We start from the raw sequence: 13,007 nt of genomic DNA, 5'->3' as shown, positions 1-13,007 counted from the left end.
AACTTCTTTCTTTTTTTCTACTTCACAACTTATTCCCCTCAAATTGTGTAGGTCTAGGCTGAGGTGTCATGTCATATATTCTTCAACTTAAATTTTCAATTGTGAGAATGTGGAAAGCCTGTTTAGTGGGATCATAACTCTCCATCTGTGGACATATATTTGTGCCATTTACTAAGCCACATGCATGGGTGTGATCCTTTTTTGCCACTATTTCCCTAGCTGGAGTACCTTCTGATGAGAATTTATTTTCCTTATTTGCATCTTTCTCTTTTTTCAAAAAAGGGTTTCCCACTTTGATAGCGTTTTCAGTCACTCTTTGACCAATCACTCACCCTCTCTGCACAATTGTGTTCACAATCTCCCTACCAATATTGGCGTGTCCCAATCAAAGTTCACCCTATAGCAGTAAGTAAATGCCAGCCAATCCCTGCGTGGCATCAAATGACGTAAACACCTGAACACAACTATTGCCCACTCAAAATAAGTTTTCAAGACAACATTTTCTATTGTCCTTTATAGTTCTTTTTCTGTTGATCATCTGGCAACCGCTGGGCAGTCCAGCCAGATTTAAAAATCAGAAATTGAGAGAAACTTAATGATACTCATAAAATGAAGGTGCTGCTTCTCCTAATGAGTTCAGATTTTGTGAGCAGACGGGTATCTTCAGCATTCAGCTGGACGACAGCTGGCTCGGCTCAGTTCTTAGTGTAGGATGATGCACTTCTAGAGGTTGGTCAGAGCCCACTAATTCAGAGTAAATAGTTCAAGATCTTTATTGAGCTGTTGCCATAAATGTGCACATTATCAGTTTCAAAAGCAATAATAAAATCAATAAGAATTCACATACATGCCATCGTCATATTAAAAAAAACAACAAAAAAAAGTTACAAAGTGAAAAACATCATCATAAGAATGTACCTGATGCACATACTAAAATACCTCAATTGCAGCATTACTGTATTTAGCTCTAAGAGGCATGGGTATACTTTTCCCTGATTATGAAGGCCCACTGTATCAAAGTAATAACTGCACAACAGATAGAATATGACTCTAAACATTGTAGAAACCGTAGACCTAACAAATGAGACCTGACATTTTCTGCTCACAAAATTGGGTGCAGGAATTGCATTCTGGGTAAACTGCAAAGCCTACAAAGCACCATAAAGTGTACTGCAGACTGAGGGAACATATAGCAGGGCCGGCTTTAGTGCTGGGGCACCCGGTGAAACAATCTTTTTTGGTGCCCCCATCCCCTTCCATGATCTCCACCCTCCAACAGTGCCCCTCCTCTTTCCATAGGCCCCATATCACATACAATTAATTTGCTTTAAAGCACTGGTTGGGGTTGGCTTTAATAATAAGAATGTATTTCTACCCAAACAAACTCTGTTTAGCAAAATTAGGAATAGATGATGGGAGACTGTGGTATAAAAACATAACGACGGTCCTTACCTATGCTATGCGGTTTGCATAGGCCTCTTTGACGACAGTTCATAAACCATTGTGCTATATTAGGATTGCAATTTATGAAGTGGAAAATATCAAAGGATCTCTGTGACAAAAGAGATTATCCATTGAGCTATCCACATAAAATACAGATTGGTGATCTGCTTGAAGCACATTCTTGCACTAGGCATAGTAACCCCCTGCGCTACATGCACTAGAAACAAATCTGCTCTCTCTCCAGCAGTAACATTAATCACCGGCTTTATCTTGATAATTTAATTGTTCCCTGTAAACTGCTGAACACACCGGAAACTCTGCAGCAGGTGTTTTTTGAAACAAATAAGACATTTCTAACACGGAGCCCCTCCCCTCCCCTGAGCTCTGCACGAGTCATACTGCCTTACACTCAGAATTGGCCACAAGGACAGCTAAGCAGGACAGAAAACTAGGATCATTGCTAGGGGGAAACTACTACAAAGTGCACTGTGGATACACATAGGCAAGTAAGTTGAAATGTATATTCTGGATTTAATATTCAAAGTAAATATGGTTCGAGCCATACAGTTGTAGCGATCTAATATTTAATTACTGTATCCATTAGCTGTACCCGTCTTTTTACCCAAAGTTTATGTCTTTGTCCAAAAACATGTTTTTGTCATAGGTTTTAGAATTTTTAATTGTTATGTCAGGGGATAAAAAATGGTTTCAGATCCTCAAATCGAAAAGTATGTGCTTGATGTAAGATCGCCATGGATCTTGGCCATGTCATCCAAGGTGATACAATCCTTGAGTATCAAACATGAGAAATTGACCTCAAGTGTATACCACATCTTGAGCCAGAAAAGTAAAGGTGCTATTATAATGGTATTCTCAATATAGGAAATGCCAAATTTGGAGTGCACAGTTTAACTCGCAGTATCTTGGGGACAGAAAGCAACCTGGATAAAAATTATTTTCTAGATTTTACAAGATTCCAGGGTTAATATAACCTCCCACTCCCACCCGGTTGGATCAAAACAGAACGCCATTTAAGTTTATGAATGCTGGATCATTTCTTTAATGGGCTTTTGGCCTAACTCTTCTGCAAACCTAAATATTGCTTGAGTTGACCTTGAGAGGTACTGTGCACTTTGATTTGATAGATTTTCCCGCTTTAAATTTGAATCAAAGAGAATGCCTAAATAGGCACAATTTTTAACTTTAGGAACAGCAGTCCGTTCTATCTCATGCATTTGTATCTAGTGCTATTAGAGCTGGTAATCATAACCAAGGATTTTTAGATTGTTAACTTTCAGGTTAACGTCATTCATAAAAGCGCTTATAGATTTTAATGAAATTGAAAGGCCATTTGCAGTTCTTGTAATAAGAACGGCAACATCAGCATTTAAGAGAACAGCAACAGAGTGATACCCTACTTGATGCAAATCCTTCCCCCTTCATGCTAACTCACCATCCAATCCATTGATATAAAATAGGAATAAAGCAAGGGGCTAAAATACATCCCTGCCTGATGCCCTAATTAGACCTAACAGCAGAAGAAGATTCCCCATCAAGGCCGTAATGCATTTTCAATACAGTCCCCCAATGTAGATCTAAAAGAGAGTTATCCACGTCCATTTGTCCCATCAAGTCCAATAATTTCTCTCAATTCCCCAGGTCGAAGGCACAGGAGAGGTTCATAAAAACCATATGTAATGAACCTCTCCTGGCTTCGACTTATTTTACAATTAATAGGGATAAATTTAGAGATTGTTCTACTGTTGCGATACCAGGGTGGAAAGCATATTGAACTTCTGAGAAAAAATTATTACGTTCTTTCTATTATTTTTGTGGTGGAATCCAAAAGCGATATGGGATGATAGTAATTTAGTTGGTTCCTATCTCCCATTTTGAAGATGGGTACTATTATGGATTCTCTCCATGACCTTGACAGATCTCCCCTAATGCAGCTTGAAGAATATTGGTGATTAACGATGCCCATAACGCAGACTTGTGTCTAAAAATGTCAATAGGGACACCTTCCAGCCCAAGAGCTCTTTAGAACAACTCTTGACACATCAATGGTATCAATCGTATTGCTTAGATTAAGAGCGCTATGAAGGTCAAAAATGTGTATTTGAAAGGTCAGCCTGGGGGCAAGAGTATACTCTCTGTTTCGAATGCCTTAGGAAAGTGACTTACCCACTATTCGGAAGAGATGTGACACTCAGGAGCATATTTACACGGTAATGGCGAAGTGTGGCATCAAGCTAATATTGCTAACACCACACTCCACCATTCTGAGTATGCAGAGATGTGCCGTATTCACAAGAATGGGGCTGTGTTTCCCCTAGCACTGGCGCTAAATCTAGCTACCGAGCACCAACTCAGGCATCCTTACACAATAGTGGAAGTGTTCATGCATTGGGAGGGATGATTGTTTATATGCAATAAGGTGCCCCTTCTTGCAGATAAGCAATCACTAATGGCCAATTGTAACACCTATGTATGCTGCATTTTGCAACTCACACTGAAGTTGTAAATCATCATTTTTTTAATGATTGTTTATAAGCAGGAAGGGATACCTTCTTGCACATGAACAACCATTCATGGTGATTTGCTGTTTCTGTGTGTGATGCACAATGCAGCACACATAGAAACTGCAAAATTCGAGGAGAAATTAAGCATTTCTCCTTGTTTTGCCATGTTAAGACCAGGTTTTCCCTGGTCTTAATTTTGGCACTGTCTCCTCTTTACGCCACCCTTGTAAATAGGGGGCAGCATCAAAGTTAATAGGTGCCGCGGTACAACGTACACTGCAACACCCAGTGCCCACCCCTTTCACGCTAAAGGGGCCCTATTTACAGGGCAGTGTTAAGTCACACTAAGTGGCTGAACGCTGCCTTGTATATGAGGCAAGTGGTTTATTGCCACAGACACGTAGTAAAAAGTGACTTTCCTGTGGCGATAGGGGGTTGTAAATATGCCTTTCAATCTATGGCTTGGTATGCTAAGTGAATTACGGCTGATTAACAGTTTCCCACTTAGCTTTACCCCCTCTGGTTTGAGTCGCCAGTTCCATATCTTCCCAGACACCCTTCTTATATCTTCCTTGGCTGCTCCAAAACCACCTTACAAGAATATCTAGCTATTCTAATTTCTAATTGATTCAGTCATAATAATCTGACACATGGAGAGCCTAGGAGACTGCTAACTTCCGTAGTGGTCCAGACCTAACGAAAACAAATTGGCCTCAGTCCCCACAATGGGGCCATGAAGATGCAGCTTTCTTTTTAATGTATACTTTAGTTTCCAGCTCAATCCTAACTTGCAAGAGGAGTGAGAACTGCCAAGCAGTGGAGGCATCTCACCCATGATGTCATTGTACTACCACAATGTACACACGTAGGGTTCTCTGAGACATCCATATGTAGCACGAATCTTTGCTATTTCTTGTAGCGGCAGATGATTCACTTGAAGAAGGACCAGGAACTGTCATGTTAAGGAGGATTAAAGCACCAGGAGGCCAGAGGATGCCAAGATGTGCAATGACGGGTCCAAGTCGCAGGCGTCTCCGAGCAGTCCAGAAGTATTAATGTGAACATATGAAAATGAAAAGTCATAAAATGATCTTCAGAGGCGGTGCCAGAACACTCACTGCTCTGGCACTGCCATCGCTCCTGAGTCCCTCTCTCAAGCCAGACATGACCGTCCACCTGCCCTGGAGTTTACACTCACAGCTGCTCATGCCTGATCGGGCTACGTCTGAATATAATGCATTGTGTACATGCATGTGGGATCCCCAGCTTCTGTCTAACATATACCTGCAGAATCAAACGGATGTATGACGTTACAACGCACACTTTTACAACGCATGCACTTACAACGCATTTTTTACAACGCATAATCCATTACAACGCATGACATTACAACGCATGACACTACAACGCATTTTTAAAAACTACCTTTACAACGCATTTCCATTACAACGCATAATACCTTTACAACGCATACCATTACAACGCATAATATTAAATTGCATTTAAGGTAAGTATTAGATAGTATAGGGGTAAAAGTTACTTTTCTAACTCCAGGGGGTGCAACAGTAGGGTAAGTGTTGGATAGTATAGGGGTAAAAATTACTATGCTAACTCCAGGGGGTGCAACAGTAGGGTAAGTGTTGGATAGTATAGGGGTAAAAATTACTATTCTAATTCCAGGGGGTGCAACAGTAGGGTAAGTGTTGGATAGTATAGGGGTAAAAATTACTATTCTAACTTCAGGGGGTGCAACAGTAGGGTAAGTGTTGGATAGTATAGGGGTAAAAATTACTATTCTAACTCCAGGGGGTGCAACAGTAGGGTAAGTGTTGGATAGTATAGGGGTAAAAATTACTATTCTAACTCCAGGGGGTGCAACAGTAGGGTAAGTGTTGGATAGTATAGGGGTAAAAATTACTATTCTAACTCCAGGGGGTGCAACAGTAGGGTAAGTGTTGGATAGAATAGGGGTATAAATTACTATTCTAACTCCAGGGGGTGCAACAGTAGGGTAAGTGTTGGATAGTATAGGGGTAAAAATTACTATTCTAACTCCAGGGGGTGCAACAGTAGGGTAAGTGTTGGATAGAATAGGGGTAAAAATTACTATTCTAACTCCAGGGGGTGCAACAGTAGGGTAAGTGTTGGATAGTATAGGGGTAAAAATTACTATTCTAACTCCAGGGGGTGCAACAGTAGGGTAAGTGTTGGATAGTGTAGTGTAATATTATGCGTTGTAATGGTATGCGTTGTAATGGTAGTATGCGTTGTAATGGAATGCGTTGTAAAGGTAGTTTTTAAAAATGCGTTGTAGTGTCATGCGTTGTAATGTCATGCGTTGTAATGGATTATGCATTGTAAAAAATGCGTTGTAAAGGTAGTGCGTTGTAAAAGTTGCGTTGTAAAGGTTGTTCCCCGAATCAAACGTGCGACACTCAGATCACGTGTGCTCTTCCCTTGTGACCTTCCAAACCTAATAACGTATTTCATATTTGTTTAAATATACCTTTGCAAAACCTAAATGAAGTCAGTGATCCTGCCACGGTGCTCTCCCAGCCATTGACCCTGTTTGCCATTGTTCAGATGCAAATCATGAAGAGCCTTAGTCTATGTTTTGGCAGCTGATCATCAGAGGTGGGTCAGACTTCTGGAGATGTGAAACAGCAGCAGAGCAGCGCGCTCAGCCATCAATGCTGCACAGTGTCCCCTGCACAGGCGCGGGGGCAACAATCCCCCCTCGCAGCTGTAGAGGCACTGAAATGGATTCTATCTTCCCTCTCTTCTGTACCCTCAGCTTTTGAGTCTGCTGAACTCTATTTTAATGTAATTTTAGTAAATAGTTTGGGTTTTTTTTGTAAGAAGCACGCCGAACAATTTATCCGATCTATGCGTCAGGACTAAAATGGCCTTCTTAAAAGCAGAGAAAAAAATAATCAAACTAATAAATATATACACTACCAGCAACATCTTTGGAGGATTTCTAAACTGTTCAATGTTGTCCGTGCAAGGATCTTCTCTGGAAGATAATTCCATACCTGTCCTCCATGTTCCGCAACCTTCTTCTGCTGCTTTGGCTTAAATGAGACTTGTAGACTTCAGAAGACTCCAGATACTACAATCAGCAGCCAAGCAGAAATAGAATGATGTATCATGTCCATCAAGTACCCAGGGTCGTTTCAATGTCATCCTCAGTTTGATTGACAGCGCCGTTTGGAAGATGGGCTTGGTAAGGCTGCAGCGATGTGTGCATCTTGCAGTCACTGAATCTGGTAAGCTGAAGTGCACAGACCTTGGGAAGGAGTTCCACAGGTGTAATGACTGTATACTTACACCGACCCCCATATGCATCTGTTTAAATGACTCCTCCTTCCCTCATATGCAGTTCACACAGTTAACCGGAGAAGTGACTAACAAGGGTCACACATACAGGTGAGTGTATGAGGGACAGTGAATGATATATTATCAAGGTTGCAGCAATGAAAAAAGGGAACATTTGAAAGGTGTAGGTATATATTGGTAAGCAAAACGAATTCGAAAATGTTTATGTCATTTTCTTAACAGTGAGTGGTACTTTACACCAACTAGTCAGCTGATCTGCTTCACCCTCACAGGGAGCATGGTTGTTCTTTCTGGAACATTCCCTCTGCTCTGCTTCGCCTCACTAGATTTCTATGAAGTACAAGGCGAGTGACAATAAGGAACATAGGAGCACGACTCCTCTAGCTAAAGCTGATACTGATGTTTTGGCACTGTAGAAAATTAAACATACAACCTTAGTGACTTGAAAACAGGAAGGAAACTTGGCAACAAAAGTAGCATCCACCAGACAATCTTGTAGCAGTCTAGGATCCTGATTCTGGAGACAGAAAGAGAAAGTCTGTCCTCCAGTACCAGAGTCATTGCTGGACATATGGGGAGTGGCGTGTTCTAGCGCACCATCAAAGTTTTAATGTCGACCTGCACTTTATCAATTTCACACTATTAACCTCCAACACATCATCAAGGTACATAGCTGTAGAATACAGAATCTTAAATTATAGTTTCCTATTTATACTTACCCATCCTACTCTATGAAGAGAGACAGCACGATAGTGGCTGAAAAGAGAAGTCCCTTAGCGCGTCACACAATGAAGCAACGAGCTTCAGCAGCTAGCCATCCACGGGCACTTCCTGGCTCCTATAGCATTTTAATTTTGCCTTTAGTCACTGTGGAAACTTGAATCCCTCATTGAAGCCCATCCTTGAAGTTTAGAAAAGAACTTTAATTGAAAGATAATGTTCTGCACTGGATTTGATCAAAATGCTCTAAGTGACAATGTGCACTCAAAAGTCACATTTCCTTTGTCAAGATCCACCTTAATTGTTGACAGAGCCACTTAGAGCTGAATTTAGCACTGGGACGATGACGTGTTAAAGGAAACGCCACCACTATCCCTCTGGTTGGATGTCTGCCATATTTTTAAATCCCTGTTATGGATGTGAAATATTTTCCTCTCAGTTGCCTCTGGCTTTCACACTGTGATCCATTTTGTGAGGAATATCTCTCTGAGAGCCTGACTTAGCAGTTTGGCATGGACTGTACTCATTGAAGCAAGATGAAGACTGTTTTGCATATGGCTGGTTCCTGCCTCTGAAGGTATGGTGGGCAAAAGAACAATCAACTGGAATGCGACCCCTAGTAATTACCAGTGGCTGAGATTAATTCAGGTATTCCACCCCTCAATTCTGGACACTTCAGTGCAACCGTTTATATCTGATTAAAAGCTCCAGATGTTGGTCCTCTGCTTGCTTTGTCATTGGACTCAAGCTTTACCCAACTGAAGAGGACCCAAATGAACCAACATTGATATTGGGTTACTTATGTTCCCAATAAGATTGAGCCTGGTCTTGCAGTTTGAGCTTGACTGTTTTTATTAAAGAATTATCAAATTAATGTACATATGGCTGGTTCCTGTCTGAGGTGGCATGGTAGGCAAAAAAAATAATGGACTGGGTTGTGACCACTTTTAATTACCAGTGTCTGAGATTCACTTAAGGATCACAGCCATTCCTTTTTTGATTCCTCACTGTGCCACCCTAGGTACAATGGCTATGCATAGATGTGGTTCACACGCTCACTGAGCCACGAGCACCAAACTACACCCAATTCAAGAGGCCCAAATAGGCCGAAACTGGCCTTGGGTTGCTTGTGTTCTGGTTCAGCGAGGACCTGGCCTGGAACTTTGGTTTGTACTGATCTGATTGAAGCTGCACCAGGGCTGATTTGCATACAGGTGGTTCTAATTTGAAATGGCATGGTGGGCAAATAAATTATGGACTGGAATGCAGCCCTTAATAATTACCTGTGACTGAGATTAATTCACCCAATCCAGGCATCACTTCTGTATTCTTCACTACGACACTTTAGGTGCTATGGGTAAGTCAGACATGAGTCTTGTGCTCACTATTCCTTTGTAACCAAGCTTTACCCCATTGAAGAGGCCGAAGGCAGTCAAAACAGGTCTCGGGTTGCTCGTGTTCTGGCTCAGAGTGTACCTGGCTTGGCATTTTATACTGTACTTATTGGAGCAGAAGCAAGGCCGATTTGCATATGATCATCATAAGACTTTATTTCGGTTATTTGCAAACCATAAAAGACACATAAAGTATACAATACATTATCACAGAAAGCCAAACATTTCACCAGGTACAAATGCAAGGGAAAGAATACTTTAACAATATAGACACAAAGAAAGGACAGAGTTTCACTGGTCCAAGCATTTTCTCAATCTAATGCATAATTTTAAAAACTCCTTCAGTTGGAGGATACTGTCACTGTGCAAAAGCTGCAAGTACAAAAGTGCCGGCCTAATTTGTTTAAAAACAAGTTTTTTTAAAAGAGTTACTAAATATTGTTTACGTGGAAATTCATAAAATTTGCATAAAAAAATAAAATGCAGCATGTCCTGCGGAGACTTTCCGTCGCAGCCGCAAGGCGCTGCTGATTTGTTAAAAATAACACACTTAGGTCTAATAAGCAGGTGATGGAACAGGTTAAACCTAAATATGGTCAGTAAGAATTTCTCATGTGAGGTCAAGGACCCTTCCAAATATGGCTCGATGGCCACAGTAGTCTTTAACATAACAAACTTCCTCACACTCGGTTTCTGAAGCTCCACTTCTTCTCTCACAGTCCTCCTATCCAGCAAAAATGCTTGTTTAATGGACTCCAGATCTCCCTTTGAAATTAGACGTGGATTGGCAAAAAGTTCAGAACGACCAAGTTTAGCGAAGTTTGATTTTAAATAGCTTAACCAGGGAGAGCTTAATGCCTTGTCCAGGGTCAAAAAGTCCTTCACAATTAAATGTGTTAGGGGTATGTCCTCATTTAGCCATAATTTAAGCCAAAAAGTCAAGGGGCGTAGGGAAAGTAAATCACATAAATATTGTGACCCCAACTCCTCGTCTACAGCGAGGTTAGACGTACCAATGGGGATACACAAAAGACGCTTCATAAATAAGTTTTCTACAGTCTGTAATTGCTCTCCACCGACATACCCCCAAATTTCGCTGCCATAAGATGCAGTTGCCACGGACTTAGCATTATACAATTTCAGCATAGCGCAAATAGGTTTTTTCCCCAATTTAGCAGCAAAATTAAAAATAGAAGCATTAACCCTCACCATTTCTCCTTTTTTTTTTGCAAGATGAGGTTCCCAATTTAATTTTGTATCAAAGACAACTCCTAGATAGGAGAATGTTTTAGTTAGGGGGATTATTTCTTCACCAATCCTAAAAAGGAAGGGTCTTTTTGGTTGCTGACCGATTTGTTATTTACCAGAAGGTCTCTATCTCTCATAAATGAATTAAAAACAGTTAACAGAGATTGAAGTCCCTTCTCTGTTCTAGAAATTAAGACTGCATCATCTGCATAAAGAAGTATTGGAATTCCACGCCTGCCAACTCTTGGGCAGTCAGCACAAACATCCTGTAACACACCATCTAAGTCATTGATATAAAAGTTAAAAAGAAAAGGGGCCAAAATGCAACCCTGCCGGACACCCTTTCCAATGCTAAAATTATTTGTTACCCTCAGATCTTGGGAGTATCTCACGTTGGCACTGGTGTTACAGTGTAGGTCAACCAAAAAATCAACCAGACCGCTATCAACCCCTTTCGACCTCATGTACTGCCACAGCTTTCCCCGATTTACACAGTCGAAGGCGGAGGACAAATCCATAAAGGCAAGATGAATGGTGCCTTTCTGTATTATGGTATATTTACTTAATATCAGGAAGAGGTTAAGGCATTGAGTTATTGTCGAACGACCTTTGCAAAAACCATACTGCGAGGGAGACATAATATTCTTTTCCTCCACCCAGTCAGACAGTCTTTGCAGTACGATTCTTCCTACAATCTTAACCATAGAGTCTATCAAAGAAATGGGTCGATAGCAGTGTGGGCTACCCTTGTCACCCTTTTTAAAAACTGGGACAATTGTAGAAACACCCCATGATCGTGGGCATCCTTCTTTTACAGCAGCATTAAAAACAGACTCTAAGATGGGTGCCCAGAAATTAGGATCAGATTGGAATAAGTCAGGGGGAATCCCATCAGGACCAGGAGCTTTCCCGCCTGTAATTCCCAGTATGCCCTCCAAAACTTCACCTCTGTTAAAAACAATTTGTACACCAGTATTACTACAGGCAGAAGTCGTATTCGTGTCCCCTGTACAACAGTATAACTTCTTAAAATGCACTTCCCACTCCTCCTTGGATATATAACTTTCTAGACCATCTCCCAGATCCTGAGCCAAAAACGGTTTCCTCATCAGGGCCCAAAATCCAGTACTACTTCGAAGGGTGGCAGGATCTAAAATCTCTAACCACGCCTCTTCTCTAAGAGATTCCTTATGTCTAGCGATAATATTTTTGTAGGTCTTTCTACACAGCTGGATATCAGCTTTTATCCTAGGTTTTGCCGCCAATGCTGCTCTTAGATTTCTGGCAGCTTTTGAACAATCCTGATTAAACCACCTAGGTCCTTTTTTGAAATCCGACTTTTTTATAGGTTCTGATAATAGTTGAGACACCTTAACCGCTAGACAATTGAAAGCATTTAGGACAATGTTTGGGAGTGCACCCTCTTGTGTGCATACCGTAATTTCGTCTGCACATGTAACTTTAATTTCATTGTACAACCAATCGGGGGTAACCATAGACCATCTCAGCCGACGTCTGCCATCAGTGGTATTCACCCTACCAATAAGGGAGTCTTCTCTTTCTTTAACTATCAGTGGACCCCTCATAAGAGCAGTGAGGGGATTAAGGTCACTGAATTCATTCGCTTCAATAGAGAAGGATCCCACAAAAGACTGCATTACCAGTGTCAGCAGAATAAAATCTATAAAAGTTGCCCTACCGTTCCCCTTAAATGTCGGGGTATCAAAGCACTTATTCGGGGCCATCAAAGCCATCATAGGTGTTAGATCCAACTCATTGAGCATATCGTTGAGGTATTCCCCCTCAATTGAATGCTCAAAATGGAAATTCTCACAGTGCGAGCAATTAAGTTCAGTAATCATTTTAAAAAGAGGGTCACCACAGAGATGCACATTAAAATCCCCCACCACCATGAGATTGTGAATACAATCCTTCATAGAATTACTAATAAAGGTATTCAGTATTACTATCTGACTAGAGTTAGTGCTACAATTAATAGCATTATAAAAGTTGACCAGGCCGGTCCTACAGTTATCCCCTATTAAAACTAACCCAATAATACCAGTGTGATTTGTTATGATTCTCCGAACCTTACAACAGAGTGCTATAGAAATAAACACAACCAATCCCGCTTTGGGTCTGCCCCTAGTAGTCGCTACTGCCGGGACATAATAGGCCTTGTACCCTTCCAGGAAATAATTGCAATCAATTGACCAGGTTTCCTGTAAACAGATAACTTGGTACTTCTTAATGTACTCAATCCAATTGCAGTCCCTCATTTTTGTACCTAAACCCGCAATGTTCCAAGAAATTATGTTATTTGAATTTCTAACAGCCGAGA

This window comes from Triturus cristatus, chromosome 3_1 (genome assembly GCF_964204655.1).
Source record: "Triturus cristatus chromosome 3_1, aTriCri1.1, whole genome shotgun sequence".
NCBI classification, from domain to species: Eukaryota; Metazoa; Chordata; class Amphibia; order Caudata; family Salamandridae; genus Triturus; species Triturus cristatus.
The sequence above is the reverse complement of the archived record's forward strand: the minus strand, read 5'-3'. Positions refer to the sequence as shown.